We start from the raw sequence: 24,540 nt of genomic DNA, 5'->3' as shown, positions 1-24,540 counted from the left end.
TGTGCTAAAATCTTCATTGCTCCATGACTGTGTTGCCCACCATGCGGACAATTGATAGAACTTAAATCTCGTCAGTGTCCCACTGGTTATATTAGACATTGAGTCCCAGCTGATAAGTTGTGAATCTTTCTGAAGATCTCCCCACAGCCTGATGCCTGCTAATCTAAGTGGTTGTGACAATTGGTCCTGAAGGCATTCCGGGGTACCTGGAGAGTCCCAGATTGGGGCCTGTGACGTGTAATATGGTATTCGCAATATATACCTAATATACCCCTAGTTTTTTAGTGCAGCTGATAGGATCTTGAGTCGAACTTTTTTGAAAAACTTGGGGTCCCCAAATTTATACAGGAAAAACTCCTGTCCCTGCGGAACATCATGCAACAATGCCTGAAACAAACGGCCCATAGAGGAAGAATCCACCTTGTTTGCTAACATTCTAAAATGTTTAAAATGAAAAGCATGGCAATAAGAAAGTAGGTCAGGAAGGGCCAATCCTCCTATCTTTAGCCCTCCCCTGAGCTTTTTCCACGCTATTCTCGGGGTTTTTGTGGCCCAAATAAATGACCCGATTTTACCTTGAAGGGTAGCAAGATCTCTGATATTGAAAGAAAGTGGGATTGAATTAAACAGAAAAGGTAATTTAGGCAAGATTATCATTTTTACAAGGTTCACCCTCCCGTATATGTTCAATGGTGAATTCGCCCAGTGTGACAATAGGCAGCCCACCTCCTTAGAAACCATCTCCCAGCTGATCTTAGATGTATCTATCAGTTTCTGCGCTAAGTGGATCCCCAAATATCTCATACGACCCTTAGCCCCTGGTATTGCATTCGCGCAATTCCAACTCATTATTTCCGTTTTTTCTTTATTAATTTTGTAACCAGAGACCTTACCGAATTCCCCAGCTAATTCGAACAGCCTAGGTATGGCTTTTACATGGTCAGATGTATACATTAAAAGGTCATCTGCATAAAGAGCAAACTTAAGTTCCAGGTCGGCGATCTTAAAAGGCAAAATAAGGGGATCTTCTCTAAGGGAGCAGACAAAGGGTTCAATATATAAATTAAACAATAAGGGTGACAGGGGGCAGGCCTGTCTGGTACCTCTTGAAATACCGAACCATTCCGATAGTATACCGTTAACTAAAACTTTTGCTTGTGGGGCTAAATAAAGAGATTTGACAGCCTCAATAAAATTTATAGGAAAACCAAAACTACGCATGGTCTCCCAGAGGTAATTCCAGCTGACCTGATCAAACGCCTTAGCGGCATCGATTGCAACAAGAGTTAGTGGCAACCTTTTTGCAGTTGCAACATCAATTGCCCCTATGGCTTGAAAGGTAAGCTCATTGAGCTGCCTTCCAGGTATAAACCCCCTATGATCGGGATGTATGATAGTTTTAATAATTTTTGCCATCCTGGCAGCCAGAATCCCAGAAAAGATCTTGAGGTCCGAATTAAGTAACGAAATAGGCCTGTATGCCTCAATGTTTTGAGGATCCTTATCTTGCTTAAGGATCAAGGACACTGTCGCTTCCTACCATGAGGGGGGGATCACTCTCTGTATAGATATATTTTGTTAAAAAGAGTTTTTAGAACCGGCACTACCCTATCTGATATGCCCAAATATATCTCAATGGGTAGCCCATCTGGCCCCGCAGCTTTACCCCTGCTCATTGTTTTGAGTTGTTCTCTGATCTCCCCCTCTGAGATACTAGTTGATAAGTACAACCTGTCTGTCTCAGACAGGCGAGGGAGATCCCTCAGGTTCAGCCATGTTTTAACAGCATCCGGTCTATAAACAGTGTCCTCCTTATATAGATCGTGCATGAAGGATCTAGCCTCCTCCCTGATCTCATCATCTTCCTGCAGCAGGACTCCGGACCCTCTTTGGACCAGGCTCTTGATATGGTTCCTAACCCTATCTACTCTAGATTTCCAGGCCAGCAAAGAACCACATTTTTCACCATAGGCGAAATGCATCCCATCTATCCTTCACAGTTTTATCAATCCTGGCTTGGAGATCGGCTTGCAAGGAAACCAACTCCCTCTCTAATTGTGGAATAAGGCTTCGGGAAGTCAGAGATGCCTGTTGCAGTTCTTTCTCCTTTTCCTTAATTTTCCTGAGGCTGTCTATATCTGCTTCTTTAGCTATTCTGCTTTTATTGATCCTTAAGGAACTCAAAAGTCCCCTCAGATATGCCTTAAAAGTCTCCCACATTACTTGATCGCTGGTGGAGGCTATGTTAAACCTAAAAAGCTCTTCTGCTTTTGCGTCAAGCTCAACCCTCACCCTCTTCTCTAATAGTAATGTCCTGTCTAAAGTCCATCTCCTCTGGCACCCTTTAAGCTTGAGGTTAAGCTTCAGCTAAACTGCGGAATGATCAGATATTGACGCAGGAATGCAGGCTATGGACTTGAGATCTGAGAGCAGACTCTGATCTACTAAGAAGTAATCGATTCTTGAATATTGTCTATATTTCTTACTATAGAAGGAGTACTCCCTAGTATTCCCTTTATCCACTCTCCATATATCCAGCAGCCTAAGCTCCTTAACCAGAGTCTTAAGTGTGGAGAAGGTTATGGGCGGCACATTATACTTTACTTTAGATGTGTGGTCCAATTGAGTATCCAACACTAAATTAAAATCTCCTCCAAGTATAACTGGAGCAGATGTATTTAACAAGCTAGTCTGGAGATTCAAAAGAGGGCCCGGATTATCCTCATTAGACCCATAATAGACGACACATACTACTGATATACCACAAATAGAGAGAGTTGCCACTATCCACCTCCCGGATTGATCGGTGCCCCATTTCTCCAACTTGATCCCCATATTACATCTTATGATCATAGCTACCCCTCTTGTGCAACCCCTTTGATTTAAGGACATCACCTCCTGAACCCAACTAAGCTTATTGAAACCTTGTTTGCATTCCTGGGCTTCCAAGTGGGTTTCCTGCAATAGATAGATATGCGCCTCATTCTTCTTTAGAGACTCACACACCCGGGATAACTTCCTGGGGTTCCTAAGGCCATTTATATTCCAGGAGAGGAACTTAATCTCCCGTAGACTACTCATGCCCAATCCAGAGAGGAACTACCTGACATTAAACTTTACTATTACTCGTATGAGGACAATTTTCCAATTCTTCCCATACCCCCCTCCCACCCACCTGCGCCCCCCCATACCCACTCTTGAGGAACCCACCTTGCATCCCTTGGCGCCAAACCGCCAGATGGGACCCTCCATGGAGCAACCTAGCGTCTCACTATTATTCCATTAGCGAAAAAAAATAAGATCTCACTGTAGTGAAGTTCCCTATAGGCGTGGCAATCGGGCAAGGTTCACACAGCATTCATATATTAGACACTGTTAATGCTGTACACTTAATGCTTGCAGTACAACTGTATGTAGAACTGCAATCTTCAAACTGCAATGGGTAGAAGGCGATCAAATAACGAGAGCAGATGTCTCATTGGCCTGAGATATGGATTGTAGGGGTGGAACATACCTTATCTGGGCACAACAGGACCAATTTGCTCGAGAAAGGAAATGTAGCACATTCCAGTATTAAACAAAATATATTTTGTTAATAAGATAACAAGTCAAACGCTGTGTACACAATGCTAAGGAGATACTTTTTTAATTGCACACCTGCCACAGAATGTGACCACACATCAACAACCACATTGAAGGATTGCTCATCGCTGTCTGGTGCTTGTGCTCTGATCCAGCTGCACTCCTTCACACGCCTCCACATCAACGGACACACTTCCCAGCAACCATGTTCTGGCAATGTAACAGGTGACATCAACCAACCTGCAGTCGCTGATTACCAGACTCGCAGCCATCTGAGCGCGTTAATGTATGCAGTCTTGTGCACAGCAATTGCTTGCGCTACCTGTAACAGCTATTTAAAATCTCACCGCACACCAATTAAGCACACCAGGGATACACATTAACATACCTGTATCTTGTAGGGATGCCACTTGCGTCTCATTGTCACACAGTCAGAAAGTTCACATGGTGTGTGTCTTCGAACTGAAGTCTCTGAATTGTTGATGTTGAGATGTCCCCTCCTTTTCTCCTATTCCCAGTTGTCGCCAGTGTTAAATATGTCTCCAATCCATAAATCACTGTAACAGGAGCCGATATAGGAAACAAGTGGTTTATTAGCATAAATGGTACAGATGAGACATCTCAGCCTTCCTAATGGGTCAAACAACCAGCTCATCTATTCAAAAAGCAACATTCTAATTGAACTCCCAACTTGGTCATTCTCTAGAATGGCTAGCTCAGATTCCATATGAGTTAGGTCAGCCAATACTAAACCCAAGTTACCACAGCATGTCAGTAACACTGAGGAAGATCATTTTGCAAAGTAAGAAAGTAAATCTGAGGCAACCTCTATTGCATGACAATCCATTGGGGTTAGATCAAAGCAAATTGCATGTCAGGTCCTTTGCTCGGTGGCTAGATAGAGGCATGCCAGCTCCTTGGGACTGGGACAGACTCTGTGACATGGCAGGTGAATTATTCAGCCCTATCAAAGTCTCAATTTGAAAATGGTCTTGCTTGAAAATCTTGAGAGGAAACCTATTTAACGGTTAAAAAATATTACAAGTAATAAATACCAACACAATTATATTTCATTTTCTATCATGTAACTTATACTCTTTTGCATTTTTGGTAGAATTGTTTTTTGTTTCTGTGCATTTAATTATCATATAGTTTAGATGGATGTGATTTTTTTTGTCTATGGCATAGATAAAGTAGAAAATAACAGAGGTTGAAATCCATTTCCCAAATCTTTCTGTGCAGATAGTGTTGTTTATATTCAATTGATTAAGCAAAACATAGAGGGCCTGATTAACAAAAGGCATCCACACTTGTGGCAGAGACCCTGCAGTCATGGAGGAGTCACTTCACTCAGAGCAGAATTTCTGCAATCTCAGAGATTCTGCTACGAGTGCAGAGACTCCCCCACAATTGCAGGGCCTCCACCAAGATGTGGAGGCCCTTTGTAAAACAGGTCCTATCTTTTGACATTACGAGCATCATTTAGACTGGGATGGTAACAGGAAACCCATCAAAAATATGGATTGCCAAACCTTTAGTTTCCCCACCCCATTTAGTGGCTCTTCTGCCAGAATCATCTTGCTGGCCTGCCATCGGCCATATATCAGACATTGCCATTTCTTTGGAAGGTACGCAGCACTTGAAGTGGGGCTTACAATGAGGATTTCTCCCGCCCAAACCACCATGAATTGCTTGGCCGCCACACTAATTTGAATTTGCAATGCAAGTGTTCAAAACGGACAAAATCAGTACTGTAGTAACCGTACCTAGTATGGAACAATGTATATTTGCTCTCATGTGGAAAGACAAAATGCCATGCTCACAAGCCGGCCCAAGTCATCCACCGCCCAATTAACTGCAACCTTAAAAGCAGCAGCAAACCCGCCACTGGGTGTGAAGAAGAACAAACACATAATATTTATACTACTGAAATTAGCCTGTATGGTTTCACAGCAAACTACCATTTAAGAAGGAAGTTCTTTTCTGCTCTGATTCAAGATTATTGGAATGATCCACTGAATATCATATATCTGGTCCCTACTTTGCTCTCTTCTAGGAAGACTGTTCTAAACCTTTCTCACTCATACATTATATTTCTCGTGGAATCTCTACATTGTATATTTATGCACAAAATGTATTTTTATAATATAATTTTACTCGCAACATAAGTGCTTTGGGAATGCTGGACATACTCAATGACTCAATGGGGGCATTCACTGAAGAAGATTGAGATGAGGAAAATAAAGATGACTGACGAATACCCAACATCCATTGCTCTTAGATTATGTTCAAAGATTTGGCAGAGAAACATGTAAGCTTTGAATCCTGCAGGGATATCAGTTCTTGACTTATTGAAAGAGTTAATGAATTGGAAGGAACGGTGAACACATAGGACCTTAGTTTGCTATTCACAGGCATACTTGCCAACTACTTTTGTGCGGTAATTACCACTGCCACCAAAACTGCACTGGAAAGTATCATATCTAAAATAGTCTGCCATGGCTGCAGAGATTTCTCCACTTATGTGGCTGCCTTCCTTATGAGAAAATCCCTTCTGGGGAGGGTGGTGGAAATCTATGTTAGAAAATCCACAAATGCATATCAGTGCTGGTTTTATGTCTCCATTACATGTGGACAGTAGAAATGAATTCCTCCACTGTGAGTACATTGTTGATAATCACATATTTGGTCTACACAGTTTTCCTAGCAAGTTAGAGACAGGATACTTATATTTTCATAAAAGGCTTCCAACATTTCCATCATAGTCTTTCACAGAGTTAATTTAGCCAGATGTGGTGTGAATAAGACTAGGTAGCTCTGTTCTGCTGCCAAGGATTTATACAGAGGATTTATAGTGTTTGAGTAGATCCAGTTTGCCTCTTTTCTTTTAAAGATTATCTTCTTGTTTTTTTCCTCATTGGATCCCAGTTTGATAGGGACTGCAGCAGATATATATATTACTTCCCAGGTAGAGGAATGCACAAAATCGAGTAGTTGCAAATAGTTATGGCATTCTGTTTTTGAATTTCATTGTCATAAAAAGCTGAAATATAATGACATCTTTATTTTAAATATATAGTAATCAAAATGTTCATCACACACTTTCCCATTAAGGCACCTCATGCAATATTTATCCAATTTAAAAAGACACCATAAAAAGGTGAAGAGCATTTGCACACAGACATACCTCCAAGAATATTTATCAGGAGTTGGTCACTAATGTGACCTTGATGCATTCTGATAGTAGCAATTGACAATTTACTTTCTCACATATTTTTCTTTCAATGAAGCCCTATTACCCATAGCATATCCTCTTTGGACCAGTGTTTAAAGGTCCTTTCTGCTGATCAGAAGGCCTTATCCCCTTATCTTTGTTTAATTAGTTCTTGGTTATTTTAAATGTGCTACTAAAACTTCTCTTGAATTTGAAGCTGTCTGATGTAAGGAGTAAAAGTAGACTGCTTTCTATAGTCACAATGCTACGTCCTATGCAAGTAATTGAGGTCAGCTGTTGCCCTACCAAGAAAGGTTGCAAGGAGGAAGAAACCAAATGAACAGAAGATTCCCAGAGGAAAAGAGCTGATAGAATTTTGGGGCAGAAATCCAGATCAGAAAATCGGAAAGAATTACTAGGAAAAAACAGATGAGTAAAATTCCCTGAACTGGCTAGTGAAGGATCCATAAGGCTTGCAGTAGTTCTTGATACCGAGTAAAAAAGCTAGGAAAAAAGAAAAAAACGTGGGAAAATCATCCAGAGCAAGGGCCGAAGGATGCGAAGAAAAATACTATCTGCGGTCTTGGGAAGCACTCCTCTCAGGAATTGGATTCAGCAGCCTTATAAACTGTAGACACAGGGAATATCAAAGGAAGTATGAAGCCATCTGAATTCATAGGAATCTGAAGCACTGACATTTTTGCATTGGGAATATTTATTTATGCTTGTTCCTCCTCTTCTGGAGCTTCTTTGAAGACAGAAAAGACAACATGGAGGATTCTAAATATAAGTAAATGGCTTCCTCCTATTAACAAATTTCCACACACACCTCCTTCGCTGATAGTTCTGTGGAGAAGCTCAATGGTCTTGGGAAACATGAAGCACAGATCCACAGTCCCACTAGATAGTTCTGCAGACAAGATATGCTGGTATTGCTGTTTCAAGGGGCCTCCAGCACTAAATAAGCCTTGCCTGTACAAGGCATCCCTCCTTTCATCCTTGGTGTAAAAAGAATGTTCTTATCACAATAAAATAGAAACACAGAGGTTGTCAGTGGCTGAAGGCTCACAGAAGCTACTGGGTCATCTGGCAACCAGAGGCATCTTCTTCTGTCAAAGAGTTTCATGACTAATACATTTTACATTGTTGTTGTGGAGTTGAGATCATTTGGAAACTGCTTCTCTCTAACAAGACAGAAACTCTTATTTTATCTCTTTTTACTGACCTTGCTGCCCCACATATATATACTTTAGATTATGTGCCATGACCAAAAGAGTTGACTTGAACTTGACTGCTTCCCTGTAGCCATTGCTGTTGACTATCAGCCATCAAGCAATTGAGCCCCCGAGCTGACCCTAACTATCTTAAGGCATGGTTCTCCAAGGCATCAGTTTTGCGGATGCTCAGATTTCCACCCCAAGTTGGATCGATCTGCTTGCTGCTCAAGAGCTCTGTGATGAAAATGTATGTCTTCGCCCTTTATTATAGGCAAATCCAAAGAGGGCAACCATGTTTATTTAGCCTGTTTGGCAGTCTGCATTTCATCAACAAACTCCCAGAGCTGATGTTTATTACTGATTTTTTTTTTTAAATATCAATCGTTTGGTGGTAATTTTCTCCCTGTGAGTCAGGCGACATTTTCCCTCAGGGGTCTATGTAGTAATTTACATTACAAGCTAAATGGTACAAACATAGAGAAAGGTATTATTTGCTTTATCGCATGCAACCGCCAGTGACAAGAGAGGAAAACATAGCTGGCTGCACGTATGACATGGGAGGAAGATTCTTGTAACTTCTCTCCTCTGTCACTAGCATTCGAAAAACATTAATTTGCAGTAAGCACAAAGGGAAAAAAGATTAAGTAGAAATGCAGAGAATGGTATTCCTTTTTCTGATCCTGTACATTAGGCAACTGCTTCTCTTTAGAGAGTAGTCAGCTTATAGTTAAACACCATACTTGACGGCATATGCAACACATGAAGAAAAGTCCTTGCACTTCACTGCCTTGTTGCTCTCCTCAGCAAAAGGTTATAACAGTCTGCAATGCTTCACATGATAGTCCTCGAAAAGAAAAGTCAGTGGTGGTAGCCCAGTTCTCAATAAGCCCACATTCTAAATGAGCCCCCAATTCCTAATTCCCTTTCACAAAGTGTGTTATCAAACGTGCATAGGTTTGTGAATCTGTAGAGTTGTCAAACATTGTCAGCACTCTTTCTTGAAGTTCTGTAGTGCATTGTTGGAGCATCTACTATTATAGACATAGTAGCCATGATACATTCATTCATACATTCACTCACAAGTGCCAACATGCATAACGTCCTCTCCACTTTCTTTCCACCACAATTTATTAGGTATACTTCTGGAATAGGTTTTCAGGGATACCAACTACCAGTCCTTCCCGGACATTTGTAGATTTTAAAAATAATAGAAGGCTGAATGTATTATTAAAGTCAAACTGGCCCAGGAAATCTAGTCTGTACTTTTCGCTAGAAGATGAATGCTCAAATTTGTACAAATGAGAAGTACACTATGCCTAACGTGTTCATCTAGAGTGGCTTTCCTCTTTGCATCAGCAAAGGCCTTGTGAATTACTGATAGTTATGCAGGATATTCTTCCTTGCTGCAATTGTTTCATCAATCTCTAACTCCAAGAACAGTAAGACATGATACTGGATATTATATTGGTAATGGGCTTATGTACAGTGAGATGGTATAACTCCAATGGATAAGTTGCTTTGTGTTACCATAAGCAAATCACATTCTAAACGTGGCCATACAGGAGTTAAATGCAAAACAATTCCTCTACGCTTTAGTTGTGGGAAAATGTCAAATGTTATCTTAACTATTGGTCTATGTAACACAATCCTTTGGTACATATCTCCTCCATATGTGAACCCATGGCCTTTTGGAAAGTTCTTAAAGCCTTGATCTTCCATAAACATTGATGTTCTGCTGACATGCAACAGCCTGCCCCTATAAACACAACTGGCCTCCAGCAGCTAGGAAATCTAGGGAACTTTGGTATCTATAGGAACAAATATCGCCAGACCATTTCACTGCACCAGCAGCTCAACACCTCAAACCATTTGTTGGAGTCCTTCTCGTCCCTATCTTTGTGAGAGACTGAAGCAAACTGTTCAGATCCAAAACTTATACCCTTGTCACTAAAAAGTGCTTAAATTCACCTCTGCAAGCTGAAATCTTTGAAAGGTCCATTCTTTCTTGATCAACAAAATATCACGGAAGCTTATCAAAGCAGGCTTCTGAAGATGTAGTAAAATGGAATCTGTGCTAAACGTGGTACTCATGGCATGATAATGACTATTGATGTAGGGTGGCCCTCATCTTCTTGCATCTCATAATTTGTCTATTCTATGAGTGAGTCTTCACCACTGCCACCACTTGCAATTCTAAATATTTCTTTTTTACTCTGAAACCTGAAATTGTCAGTAAGCACGATTCTAAATGATTTTTGGCAATAAAAACTCTTAAGACATTTACCCCTTCATCATGTGGACATCCATAAAAGTGTTGTTCAGACCATCCTAACTTTTAAAAATCACAATGGTAATTTGAATTTTCATGGTTTTCCTAAATCCTTTGTCATTACCTTACTATAATCCAGACACCATTGCTGGCCCCCTACTGTTACTCCCTTGTTGGGTATCGGTTTTCAAACATCTTTTGAAACCTTACTGGATTCTTGTTAAACATGCATTGTATTAAGGAGGCTTAGCATTTACCATTGTGCTGTAGATTATATGGAGTCTTTTTTTAACACACCAAGCTTTCTTGGCATAAGTCCCATAGGACACTGTAGCAGACTATTCCAGTTTGAAGATAGATCCTAAAAAGATTTCACACCAATGAAGATGCAGACCTTTCTCTCATGTCACTTTTAAACTGTAATATGACTTATACTCTTACTTTGCAGTCTATCCAACCATGAATCCTTCTGGACGAAACTCAAAACCTAGCTGTGTTCTGGCCTACTGTTAATATATAACAGGCAACATGGGTCACTTTACCTCACTTCCAGGCATCAATAGACAAAACAACCTTAATTCCCCAACAACAAGATTGTGATTTCCTATGCAATGCCTGTTGAACCTTTTGAAGATAAGTCCAGATATCAGTAGCTCTCTGATCACTACACTCATCAGCAACTGTCTGAATACAGTTCAGGTTTCATCTGCCTTGAAAAAGGCAATAGTCTCCCGACTTTTAAATAGGTTTATGCTCAGTATAATAGAGATGGGACATTTCAAGTGAATTTCCAACTTGCTCTTCTTGCCAAATTCCTCAAGTTTGCTGTAATTCAGTAATTACAGTATGTTAAAAAATCCATAGCTTCCTCAGCTCACTTGACACAAGCTTCAGACCCTGGAGAACAGTACAGTCTTTTCTACTACTTTACAGGAAAGCAGATGTGGGAAAATGCACTGCTGTCATCTTGCTAGACCCGTTGTGACTTTTGACACCGCGAGTCACAACATTTTGTTAAATCGTCTCACCAAAGTTTGATCCATAGAAAAGTGCAAGACTTCATTTTTTCCTCTTTTTTTACCAACCACTCTCAGAAGGTGAGTAGTTCCACCAACAAGATTTCTGGCCAGATATTATGGTTTTGTGAAAGGAATGATAAGGAATCTTGGTATTCTGAGCGGCTAGAAACATGTTTTCTTAAATTATGAATTCTGCATCCTATTTTACATTTCATCTCAGAAACAAAATACAGTGGTGTGGTCAGAGCTATGACTTTACCCAAAATGGATCGATGAGATGGGCTCTACTTTTGTATTTCTCATATATTACTGAAGTGCCTGCAGTAATCATGCTGTTGCAAAAGATACAAGTCATGGCAGAGCTTACTAGTCTCTAGCAGTCATTAAAACTATAGCATATACAAGGGACCCGATTCACAAATTGCATTTTTAAGTACACAAAGTAGTACTACAGTAGAACCACTCAAATACTCAAAAAGCAATTAAAAAACCTATGACTGTAAATATCCACCTCCACCTCGCCTGTCTTTTCTATGGAGAGAATCTCAGAAATGTAAGTTCAATCCTAGGCCCTCATTATAAATACCTGGTAGGGAAGACTATTATTATCGCATCTTTTAATATCTGATACTACGGGAATCGGAATTTTAAATGGTGTGATAATTATCGCCTATCACATATTCTGCCCTTTTAAATTATACATAATATGCAGAATCAATATTTAACACACTGATTTCCACATGTTTTGCCCTTTTTGTAGCCCTTCCCCCCTCCGATAAAAAGGAACTATGACGCCCCAATCTGACCTGGGTACTTAATGTGGCTGGTGACAGTACGATGCCCTCTTCTTGGGCTGGCTGAATAAATTATAGTACCTATTTCTTAGAAGGGGTTAAATCTGACCATAAATGTTACTGCCTTATTTCCCTCCTGGACTCTTCAGCCAAAGTGATGGGCAAGATCCTTCTACAGAGACTAGAGGAGTGGGTAGTGGATAGATCTATCTTCTCCGAGGTACAGTTTGGATTTAGGAGAGAATTGTGGACAGTGCAGTATCATTTGGTCACATTTAGGCCCGGGCAGGAACACCACCATTTTACATGCTCACATTTAAACTTGACATCTTTTCTTGAACGTTGACAATTGACACACTTTTCTTCCTGCATTCTTGTATTGATAGTGTGCCATGAAATAACTTTGCTTACATTTACACATTTTCGTAGGCACATTATCTGAGTCTTGATCATTCTTTACGAAAGGTAAAGGTCACTGTGCAAAATAATATTATTCGCTATTGTTTGCTCGGCAACAGCTTTGGCAGGGTAGAATCAATATAGGCAGGCCGACTAGGACTTCTGCATGGCAACATGGGTGACGTTCATCATATAAACAACAACACTCCTTTGTTTAGACAGAGGAACATTTTGCTGGCACTGAGAGGTCACCCCATGTCGGAATTTCCACCCAGCGGATTCCTGTTTACCTCTTGCAAGGTTTGAAGCCCAGCTGCCCACCAAGGCAGGCTCCCTGATGAGAATTGCCCACAGGTAATTTGGAAGTTAGATCACCCTACAGGGATTTTGATATTCATCTACCCTATGGACACTAGGATAGGTAGCGCTACGTATGAGTACAAAATATAACAGTACTTATATGCAAGCATATATTCTCTGTAACAGCACAATGGTTCTTCACCATTCTTCTAATGCTGATCACACTATTCTGTTTCCTTCCATTGATTTTTGCATCACACGTATTTTACACAAGAATCATAATGCTTCAATAAATATTGAAATGCCTTGTTGTGTATTTCCTGTGTATCTCATTGGTTATGTTTGAGTTACCAAACAAAAAGGTTCTAGATGTGTTACCATGTTTTCCCTGGGTTGTCAGGGTTTTCATGTTACGAGGTTGCACATTCCATCTGACACCTTGCAAGATTAGGTGTACAGAATGTGCACTGTGAGCTAGCAGGACTAAGGCCAACATATCCTGAAGGTGTGCATAGAATCAGTCATGCACAGTTTTGACATTTATGTTGTCTAACAAATGCACAGGTTTACTAAGAAAGTATAAGCCATACCACATGGTGCCGCCAACGTTCTAGCTTGGATTCGTATTTAAGGGTCACCCATGTAGATTTCTCTTGTGTACCTAAAGACCCCTACTCACCTACTAAATGGTGACATCCATGGTGTTAAGGAAAAACCCTTCTCAGCAGAGTAGGGTACCCTTATGTTTTGGCTGTAGGTTGTCTAAGCTTAAACCTTTTAAAGGAACACCCCACAAAGGTACCTTCTCTGAATTTAACATATTCAAATGGCTAATGCAGCACCATTTAACAGACCGGTGAACTGCAGACACATAGTAATGCAGATGTTACAACATGGGCTTTCCCTTACAGGAGGAGGCATGACCTGTGTGGTTGAGGCCCACAAAGCATACAGGACTGAGGTATTCTATTCATGAGTTACATTCGCAGCAGGGAATGCACAATCGAGACTTTTTCATGCTTACACTCCAGCTGCAGCTCCTAACATATCAAAACAACAAAATTGGTTTGAATGCGCCCTACCACAAATAACAAACGATGTGAGCCTGGGTCCCCTCAGATATGAGGGAGCAACATGGTCAGTCTTAGCTGATTCCACACCATACCCAGAGATAGCAAATCTAACAGCAGTAGAGCTATGTACACTGTACATAAGTCTTGTCAGAATATACAGATATTTGACACAATATGTGATGCAAACAATGACTGTACACCCCGCAAGGGCTGCTCAAGCTGCACAACCACAATTGGCTATGCCTGGATTAATCCTGTGACCATCAATGCAGTCATAGGTAAAGTTTCCATCAGACAAGAGGAGATTCCTATCTAGATTGCACAAATAAAAAATGAGCTTGATGCAGTGTTTACCCTTACAGGACCCCCAAAAAACATAGAATTCTCACATTATGCTTTCCAATGAGGATGGCTCACCCAGTGGAAGTTTGCACCACTGTGCGCACAGTATTTGCTGCAGTATATACTACAACACATAGTACATCCTGATAAGCTGTTTTGCCAGAGCTAGTTGAACAGATCCAAAATAAGTATGGGGCAGCCGCTATCCTGGATTTGGGTATGAAACTGATGGACAACTTTGCTGTAGCATTAGCAATAATGCTAAGCAATATAAAGTGGTAAGCAGTAGCATTGACTATACACCATCAACTCATACAGGTTTCTCGGGGAGACCAGGAGCTCAAATTACCAAAAATTATTGAGGAGACTTATACATCAATAGGTAGATATAATTTGGGAGAATAACTCAAAGCAGGCACCCGAGTCTTCTAAGAAGAAGTGGGATAATAGGAAAAATAAAAAAAGACTAAAACACCAAATGGATCTCCTCAACATGAGTCCACTGAAAAACGCTATAATCTGTATAACTGTGATAGTATTAAAACGCTGGATAGGTATCAGGATACTGATACATGTTACTCTCGTTCCTTTCAAGAGTCATCCAAAAAACGCTTGGCAAGGGGAGGACTATTAGTGCACACTGGTTCAGAGACCGAGTGTCCCCAGTCAATTATATGAATTGCAACTCCAAATAGAGGGCGATATACCACGTACCATAACTGTTCTTCTTTGGGAGAACTTGTCATTCGGCTGTGACATTCTCTTGGCTGAAAAGGATTGGCCACCGGAGTTTGTTATGGATTGCCCAAAAGGGGAAAAGGTAATTTTACCTGCTTTGTCTGACCTCATTCCAGATGCAGTTAAACATTCATACACCAAGGAATGGGCCTTACGGCACGCTACGGCAATATACCACAATCGTGTGAGTTGGGAGGATGGATCCCCTTTCACATCATACCTGTGAGGTCCACCTCACCCCACAACCACAAAGACAATACACTTTCCTGTGAATAATGCTTTGTTTCCAGTAATAAAACCAGACCATGCACATCATTTAGTGTTATATCACAGATACTTGAACAACACTAAATGCACATTTGCTGAACAAAACATGCATAGCACAGCACTAATGAACAATATGGTGCGTAAAAATGACAAAACCACATTAGACATTTGAAATGGGTTTTTCTGTGAAAATATAGTGCTGAAAAGCAGGTACTTGACCACATCCATTTCCCAAGGTTCTCAAAAAAAATTCTATCAATAGTTCCAGGCTGTTGTCAGCACGGGTAACAGAATTTTTAAAAGATTTTGACAACCAGGCACTGTCCTATGTCGATGACATATACTTGACGGATGATGACCTATCAACTCACTTGGCTGAAGTAGATCACATGATTTTGAGATTTGCTCACATGGGCTACAAATTGAATATCAACAAATCAAAAATTGCCCATCTCAACTTCCTGTTTTTGGGATAAGAGCTGTCAAGTGAAGGCAGAAATCTTGCAACATATTTCTCATAGAAGTGTGTGCTTCTATAACCACCAAATACATTGAAAAAACTCTAATCAATATTGGGTTTCCAACATTTTGGCAGAACTTACATTCCAGATTATACCAAACTGGTAAAAACCTTCTACGACTTGTTTCCTGATTTTTCAAGTTCAAATTAGACATCTGAACACACACAGATCCTACGTTCAGTACAAGCTGACATGTTAGCTTCAAAACATTTACACACACTTGTTAACACCACAAACCTGGTGATCTGTATAATTGTGGGTGCATCAGGATATATCTATGTCACCTTCTGTGAAGGAGACACTGTACCAATTGCATATCAATCCCATTTATATACAAATGCAGAAATGCATTTACACTGACTGAAAAAATCCTGACGACAGTATGGACTGCTGCAGTGAAAGAAAGATAATGTGCTCATGGTGAACGAATAATTGTCATGACTCCCGTTCTGACCTTAGAGGTTGTTACAAAGGCCAGTGTTCCAAACGTGAAAGCTTTACATCCACAATAGAAGCGATGGGCCAACTCACTTACAGCAACAGATGTAGATTACATATTTCACTGTACTCTACAAACACAAGCATATCTGCAATATAAACACGAATATCTTCTGCCCAATAAAGTCATGCATCTAGATCATCTATACTGACGGTTCTGCTCAGTCTGCCAAAGAGACAAAGCACCAATACTCTGCCTTGTGTGCAGCAGTAAAGTGTAGAATGCAAGATGGAGAATGCTACCCTCATAAAACCTGCATGCAGTCACTTGGTGATTTCACAGCACAGCTGGCTGAACTGAAAACTCTAATTCTGGCACTTCAAAATACAGATCCCGGATTCCCCACACACATAGTGTGTGATTTGTATTATTGTGTCCAGTCCTACAATGAGTTCTTACACTACTGGAGCCAGAATGGATTTAAAGATTCCAAAGTGTACACGATAAAGCACAAGCTGCTTTGGGGACAAGTGACCATACTAAAAGTCTGTTTGCCACTGACTAATGTGAGACATACAAAGAGTCATCAGCATGTAGGAATACAAATTGTAGGGAGTTTCATGGCTGATGAAGCCACAAAAGGAACAGTGCAAACAGCTGCAGTCGCTGCAATTTTTCATTCTAGTACAAGGATAGATGAATACCTCATGATGGCTGTCAAAGTTGCGTGCACTGGCACCCTCTTGCCAAAAGGATTTCCAACTAAATACTCCTACCAGTTAAGTCAGCAAAACATACCATTTGCTCAGATTCCCGGAGTGGGGGATAGAAAAAAAACAAATTCAGATCACAGGTTAGGGTTGATCCTAGCAGCATATGAGGGCTAGCATCTGCTCATGCAGGTGTGGCGTATATAATTTCACTGTTGCAGTAACACTACTGCTTGCCTGGTTTATACAAACAGACTAAGGACTTTGTACTTAAATGCTAAATCTGTCATCAGATTAAGGTTTCCACCTTAGACACCCCCATTAACCTCAGACAAGCCTCTGACTTATGTCCCTTTGGACCACTGCAGATCCTTACAGTCAGATGGGTCATAAAAATACATCATGGTAGCAGTGGATTTCTGCTCTCAATTGCAATGGATATGGCCACACTGATAGGCCGATGCCTAACCTTTTATAAAATGCTTTCAAGTCTTTATTGGGGCACATGCAGTAGCCACATTTAATTCAAACCAGGGTATGGCGTTCGCCTTCAAGGCTTATAGAGACACCATGAGAAACTTGGGTGTGACTGCAGTACTCCTCCCCCTTTCATCGTGAGGGAAATGCAGTAGTGGAGAGGAAGAACCAAGACTTACAGCAGTCTTTAACAGCTAGGTATTAGGTTCAGGTCGCAGTTGGGTTCACCACCTGTATGGCATCTAGAGAGGACTCAATAATCTGCCTAGAAAATCCCTTGGTGGTTGAACTCTGAGATCCTGCCTGGGGTTAAGATATGGGTTCCAGACCATGACAGTCCCAGTAAAGTGGCGGCAGAAACGCCTTTTGATATCAGTGAACTTTTGGATGTTTTACAGGAACAGAACAACTTCTGAGATGCTCAGAGTAACATACAGCAGAAACGTTCCCCCACTGGTGAAGTGAAGGAAGACCCAGCAACTCTTGGCTGGATTCCGAAGATCAGTGATCTGCTCTGGGAGAAAATTGTGGACAAGAAGGAATTCAGGCCATCTACAGAGCGCCAGTACCTGTCCTGGCTGTTGAAGGTACTAGATTTGCACTTTTACAGCCCCTTGCCAGCAGCAAACACAAAAGATTTGTGTCTATAGATCTCATCAAACCACATCATGTGGGCGGTTATACACAGTTGGCCAAAAGGGCTCCTGGGTAGTTACCTGTCTCCTCTCACTACCCTACAGGAGATCCCATTGGTTAGCTTTGACAGATGATGAAGTTTTTCCATGGCTGGGGACAGATAACACTGAAGTATCACTTCTTCCTGTTTCATCAATAATTGCCATGCAATCCTCATGTATGGAAACTGAGATTTCAATTCTGCAAACAGACAAGGATGGTGTCTACTGGCCATCTACCAGTTCTACACAGCTTCCTAAGCCACCCAATCTTATGCAAACAGCCTTCCGCTCAAAAATACATACCTTCTCTTTCCATGGATAAACATTTGGATTACAATTGCATTACTTTTCCTCTTTATCTGGATTGGTTTTGTGACTGTCTTTTTTGTGCTTCTGAACGGACACTATCTTCCAGAATGCTCTGCTGTTGAACTGGTAAACAAGGTTCTGAACCCCCATTCTTCATCACACAAAGTGCAAGGAGACCTTTTCCTGGGGAACATTTCAGCTGGTCTAGTTCCTGATGGAATTGCTTTCGATAAGGTATCCTATGATATATTTGGTGCAACAGAAACTTTATAAATACCTTATCTATTTCATATTTCCTTAAACCATTTTATCAACCTGATACTATCTTTGATGATTGAGACATTAGCACAGTGCATGAAATGCTCTCTGATTAAGAGCACTACATAGTTTTTAACAGTGAAGAAATGTATAATCGTACATATAATTACGATTGAAATGTACTCCACATGCAGTATTTAATTACTCATGATGGGAGCACTGCCCTACACCACTACAGGGTAGTTCAAACACATTTGCACAAAAGTTTGCATATTTTTCAGGTCACAATCTAGCTGACCCAGAGTCTTATTATTATAAACTCACACCTTCACAGGCTAAGAAGGCAATGCTCACTGATACCAAGTTGATTTATTCTGCATCTTTTATTTCCCAGTTGTCAATACAAGAGTTTGACTTTTGGAAAGACAATGTTGATTTAAAATCGATTTGGGAAACTAGAGATTGGCAGATTCATGGCAATGAGGCATCATTTCGAGCGTGCCTTAGACCACACCAAGTTATTTTCCAGAATAAAAACGTACAGCACATACTGTCTTGGCTTGGCAACGATAAAAGATCCTAAAAACTAAACAGTCCCGCATTTGCAAGTTTCACAAATTGGAAGAAATTCACATATAATACGGAGGATTCGTTTGACAACATAATTTAACATTGGGCCATACAATACCTCACCTTCCAATCAGGAAGGATGATTAGTGTGGTCGTTAGATACTAAGGGATGTCAGACACATTTTCTTGACAACACAAAAGAGTTTAGGATAAATAGGCCAGACCCATGTTATGTGTAGCTAGAACACGCAGAAGTGGTCACAACATACAGCGTTAGAAAGTTGTGTTTAGACTGGCTAAAACAATCAAAGTTGTCAGAGGTGAAACAGCACTCTTTTTCTAATGGCATGACCTGACAGGATTTTTTGTTAGGTCCTTGAAAGCCACGTCAAAAGCACTTTCTGTATGCATATTTACAATGGAGTGTGGAAAGTTTCACATCAGGAAGCTGCTTAGAGATTGTGTCAGATTGACAGAGCAAATTTGGAAAGCATTCTAGCAGTAGTACACAATAGTATGACCAACTTATCCACTAGGATATATTCCTTGAGTATCGTTGCGTTGTCTGCTATCGACATCATGCAGAGGGATATGTCCTTTTTTTAACATGAGCAATCACAACTTACATCTATTACGCTACTAAGTTGGACTTTACAGACACTATATACTGTACGCATCCTAAATGCCGGTAGTTTGTTATTTCCATACAGTCTAACTAAAGAACAGACCATTATGGCTAAGAAAGATGCAACATACACTATGTTATACATAGAGAAGTTTGTAAAATGACCATTTACTGTTGCAGAAGTGCTGAGTACATATTGGATAATACACAGATTTATTTCTCTGCCAATTTCAACTTTTTACTTCAAATACTGCTTGCAACACTATCAAGTAGGCAGATAGGAAACACTAGGAGAAGGGTTTGTACACAAGTCATGGGTCCTACCTTTAACTTAATGTTGTAGGAATGGTGGGACTGAGGTTTTTCTTAGTAGCACAGACTGCGAGAATACTTTAGTGAATGTTTTAGTTTGCAGGGAGGTTACTTTCCATAGAGCATGTAATGCATCGAAGGCTAACTTGGCATATTATCTGAAACATTTCCCGGCTGCTTTGATTCATCCAGCATTCAGATTGCTCTCGAATGGGAGTTATTTGATGATGAATAGTCAATGTTGCTGTGGGATGAGACAGTTTCAGGAGTCGTGATCTGTAATGCACTAGTACTATTTCCATCTGTCCATACAGTTAGGGATTTGACAAATTGACCTTTGATACAGATTTCAAATGTGAACTTTGGTGCTTTGAGCAGACAGAAAGCCTTATTGTTTCAGAAGGTAGTGGCCTCAACATCTGCACGGAAGATGTTTGATCTTCAAGTTGCAAGGTATTCCTCTCAGACACAGTCGCTTCTTCGCACCAATCTCCCACACCATTTTTGGGAGTCAGTGCACCTCATTTTTAATATTTTCAATACTTGTTGGTTAGTATCTCTCAGACAGTCTTTGGAATTATTCCATCTTTCATACACTGCCTGCTGGAAAGCATTTTTGGAGGCTTACCGCCTGTCCTGTTTCTAATAGTTGGAACACTGATTGTGTTCTATTTGCTCTAAAATTGATGCTCCACCACGTGGCCAAATGGGGATGGCACTACCACATGTGCTACTGTGTCGTGCTAGAATGATACAGTCCTTTGCCACAACCTGCTTCAAGAATTGAATGATAACTGGTTCTTGTGCTTTTGGCCTGTCTGGCTACACTGCGTGTAGCCTGTATTCCACTGTCAGCTGTGCACTTTCGAGTATGCCTTTGATATATGCTTAGGTATTCAACTGATCCAATCTATGGACATTACACTACTATCTGGTTCCCTAAAAACAGCCCTGCGTAATTGCAGCTGCTTAAGAATGCATATTATGAGCTTTCCTGAGATGCTTCAGATCCTTGTGATGTGGATCCAGGCTCATCCTCTGCGGATTCTGCCCATCACACCTTTAGCAGCTGCAGAGGGGTTTGGATTTGAACATGTTTGTTCCATGGAACTGGAGAGAGGGGTGCCAACAGAGGAGGCATCTGTGGATGCTGTGAACAATGTTTTTTCTAATCCTTGGAACATTTAAACAATCTGGCACTTTCAAGCAGTGGAGATTTTTTTAATTCAGTTATGTTTTTATTCACAAATTGCTTTTAGAAATGAGGTGTTTTTAAATATTGTTTTTTCGATTTCCTTTCTTAACATGTAATTTGGCTTGCTATAGGGTTTTATTATAAATGAAGCACAATGCTTTAAGGCTTTAGGTTTTATATTAACGAAAAATAAATTGCGTAAATTGGAGGAAGCTTTTTATTCACCTCACGTCCAAGGCGTGAGTGTCTTTTGGTCCATTTAGGCCCAAGCAGAAGCACCACCATTTTACATGCTCACATTTGAACATGACATATTTTCTTGAATGTTGACATTTGACACACTTTTCTGTTTGTGTGCTTGTACGGATAATGTTTCATGAAATAAATTTGCTTACATTTACACATCTTCGTAGGTACATTATCAGAGCCCTGAACATTCTGTATGAAAGCTAAAGTTCACTACGCAAAATGATGCTGTTTATTATTATTCATTCATGACAGCTTTATCAGTGTAGAATCAAAAATGGCAGCCTGACTGGGACTTTTGCATGGCAACATGGGTGATGTTTATCATATAAATTACAACACTCCTTTGTTTAGTCAGAGGAGCATTTCGCTGGCACTATGAGGTAGCACAATGACAGAATTCCAGCTCAGCTGATTCCTGTTTACCTCTTGCGAGGGATGATGCACAGCTCTCCACCAAGATGGGCTCCCTGATGACACTTGCCCACAGGTAGCGGGGAAGTTAGATCCCCCTACAGGGATTCTGGGAGATTTACCCACTCTAGGAACACTAGGATAGGTAGCGCTAGATAGGAGTACAAAATATAACAGTACTTATATGCAAGCATATACTCTCTGTACCAGCACAATGGTTGAATTGTTCATCTTCTTCATCATTCTTGTAATGATGATCACACTAGTCTGTTTCCCTCCATTGATTATTGCAGCACACATATTTTACACAAGAATCATAATGCTTTAATAAATATTGAAACACCAAGATATGTATTTTTTGCGCATCTCATCGGGTAGGCATAAGTTACCAAACAAAAAGGTAGTAGGTCAGTTACCACACTTTCCTTGGGGAGTCAGGGTTGTCATGTTCTAAAGTTGCACAGTCCAGCTGTTACACTTGCAAGGTTAGCAGTACAGATGGTACACTGTGAGCTAGCAGGACTGAGGCCAGCGTATCCTGATGGTGTGTGTAGAATCAATCTTTCACAGTTTTGACGTTTGTTGTCAAACAAATGCACAGTTTTACTGAGAAAGTAGAAGCCGTATGACAGGAGCAGTGTGTGAACCTTAATCTGCTTATCAGGAAGTAAGGTATATTCTCTTTACTTATGTTTTATTGACCTTAGCAGCGCTTTTGACTTGTTAGACTAGTCGATCCTTTGGTCTACCTTGATCTGCCCTGGTGCACCAGAGAACATGGTTTGTTTCCTTTCGCAGTTCTACAGAAATTTGTCTGCAGAGGCCCCAATGTGGAATACAGATATTGCCCCAATATGGAATGTTCCCCTTCATTTAAAATTAAGAGGGGAATCAGACAGGGCTGTGAATTGGCACCTTTTCTGTTCTCACTCTTTATCAATGGGGTTGATGGTGCCCTTCAGGCTTTGCAGACCGATGTGCCTACTGTTGGCAGTTGTTTGGCTCCGCTAATGTTGTATGCTGATGATGCTATCCTGCTACCTAGGACACCCGTTGGCCTGCAGAATCTGATGGACTCATTTAGGGTCATATTATCAAGAACGGCGTTAAAATTATCGCCTTTTTAGCGGCAGGAAACTGCCACTAATGCGTCGAAAATGGGCTTGATAATATGCCCTTGTGAATTCCCATAGAAGCCCATGTTCCGGTGTGAACATGGGCTTCTATGGAAATTCACAAGGGCATATTCTCAAGCCCATTATCGCCGCTTTAGCGGCAGTTTCCTGCCGCTAAAGTGGCGATAATTTTAACGCCGTCCTTGATAATATGGCCCTTAGTGACTTCATTGAAGTTAGAAAAAGTAGATCAACAAGACAAAAACATATATTATAGTCTGTGGGAAAAAAAGTGAAGACGTGCACAATGTTTTACATTGGGGGGGTTTCACCAATTGTGAGCTCATTCTGTTGTTGGATTTTATTTTCTAGTCATGACACATGGACCCAGCAGATTCGCAATATTCACTCGAAAATGAGTAGCGTCGGTGAAGGAGTTTTTAGGTTCTCGCAAAAACGTTGCATTTGCCCAGTTAAGGAAATTACTGATATATACAAGGCGAAAGAGTTGTCAACTGCTATCTATGGTGGAGGGCTATGGGGGTATGCACATAGGAGCTCACTGCAGGTTGAGAAAATGTATTTCCTTATGCACTCGTTATGTACACCAGCCTCCCTGTCATCTTTTATCATCCATAAGGAGACTGGCTTGTACGATCTGGAAAATGTACTTTTATTGAAGCCATTATTTCCTTTGTATTCTATCTGGTCAAACGCTGAAACAGGTTTTACTAAATCAATTATTTTAGATTGCCTAGCTTTAGATTGCTTTTCTAAAATTCCCTAGCTCCCCTTTTTAAATTTTGAATTGCTGTTTAATATACCCATATTGCATGACACTCATAGAACTTTATCCCTTGATAAGTGTATAATGAATAAGGGTGGGCGTAGTTCGCGAAGTAGCACTTCGCGAAGCTACGCAAAGTGAAGTTCGCACTACGCGAGCTACGCGTAGCACTTCGCGAACTGCGAAGTAACATGTTCGCACTGTGCAAGATGTTGTTTTCAATGATTGCACAGTGCGGACAAGCAACCGGCACTGTGCAATCATTGAAAATGGCATCTCGCACAGTGCGAGCTGTAATTTTCTGCTGCTCGAGTAGATTTTTACTCGAGCGGCAGCTTTCTCAACGCGAACTGGTAGTTTCTCATCGCGAGCGGTCGCGAGCATACGCAACCCCTCGCAATGAGAAACCTGACCTCCTCGCGTTGGGAATCTTGCCGGGAGGTTTATTTTCCATGCTCGCGATCGCCAACTTGATGTTGCTGATCGCGAACAAGGAAAAAGTCTCGCCGGGATGTCATTTTGCTTGCTCGCGGTCGCCAACTTGACGTTGAGAACCGCGAGCAAGCAAAAAATGACCGCAGCACTACGCAACACTACGCTACGCGTGTTCGCACTGTGCTACGTGCAGTTCGCGTAGTGCGAAGTTGCGCAAACTTCGCAAACTACGCGAG

The 24,540-nt window shown here is 40.9% G+C and overlaps 1 protein-coding gene across 2 annotated transcripts in view; it reads left to right on the top strand.

Moving 5' to 3' along the window:
* Positions 1 to 24,540, top strand: part of LOC146866307 (uncharacterized) — a 292,597-nt gene that overhangs the window by 221,159 nt on the left and 46,898 nt on the right. The window lies entirely within an intron of this gene.

The sequence above is a fragment of the Triturus cristatus genome, chromosome 2_1 (genome assembly GCF_964204655.1).
Source record: "Triturus cristatus chromosome 2_1, aTriCri1.1, whole genome shotgun sequence".
In the NCBI taxonomy this organism is placed as follows: domain Eukaryota; kingdom Metazoa; phylum Chordata; class Amphibia; order Caudata; family Salamandridae; genus Triturus; species Triturus cristatus.
Note: the sequence above shows the minus strand (reverse complement) of the source record. Positions and strands in the feature narration are given on the sequence as shown.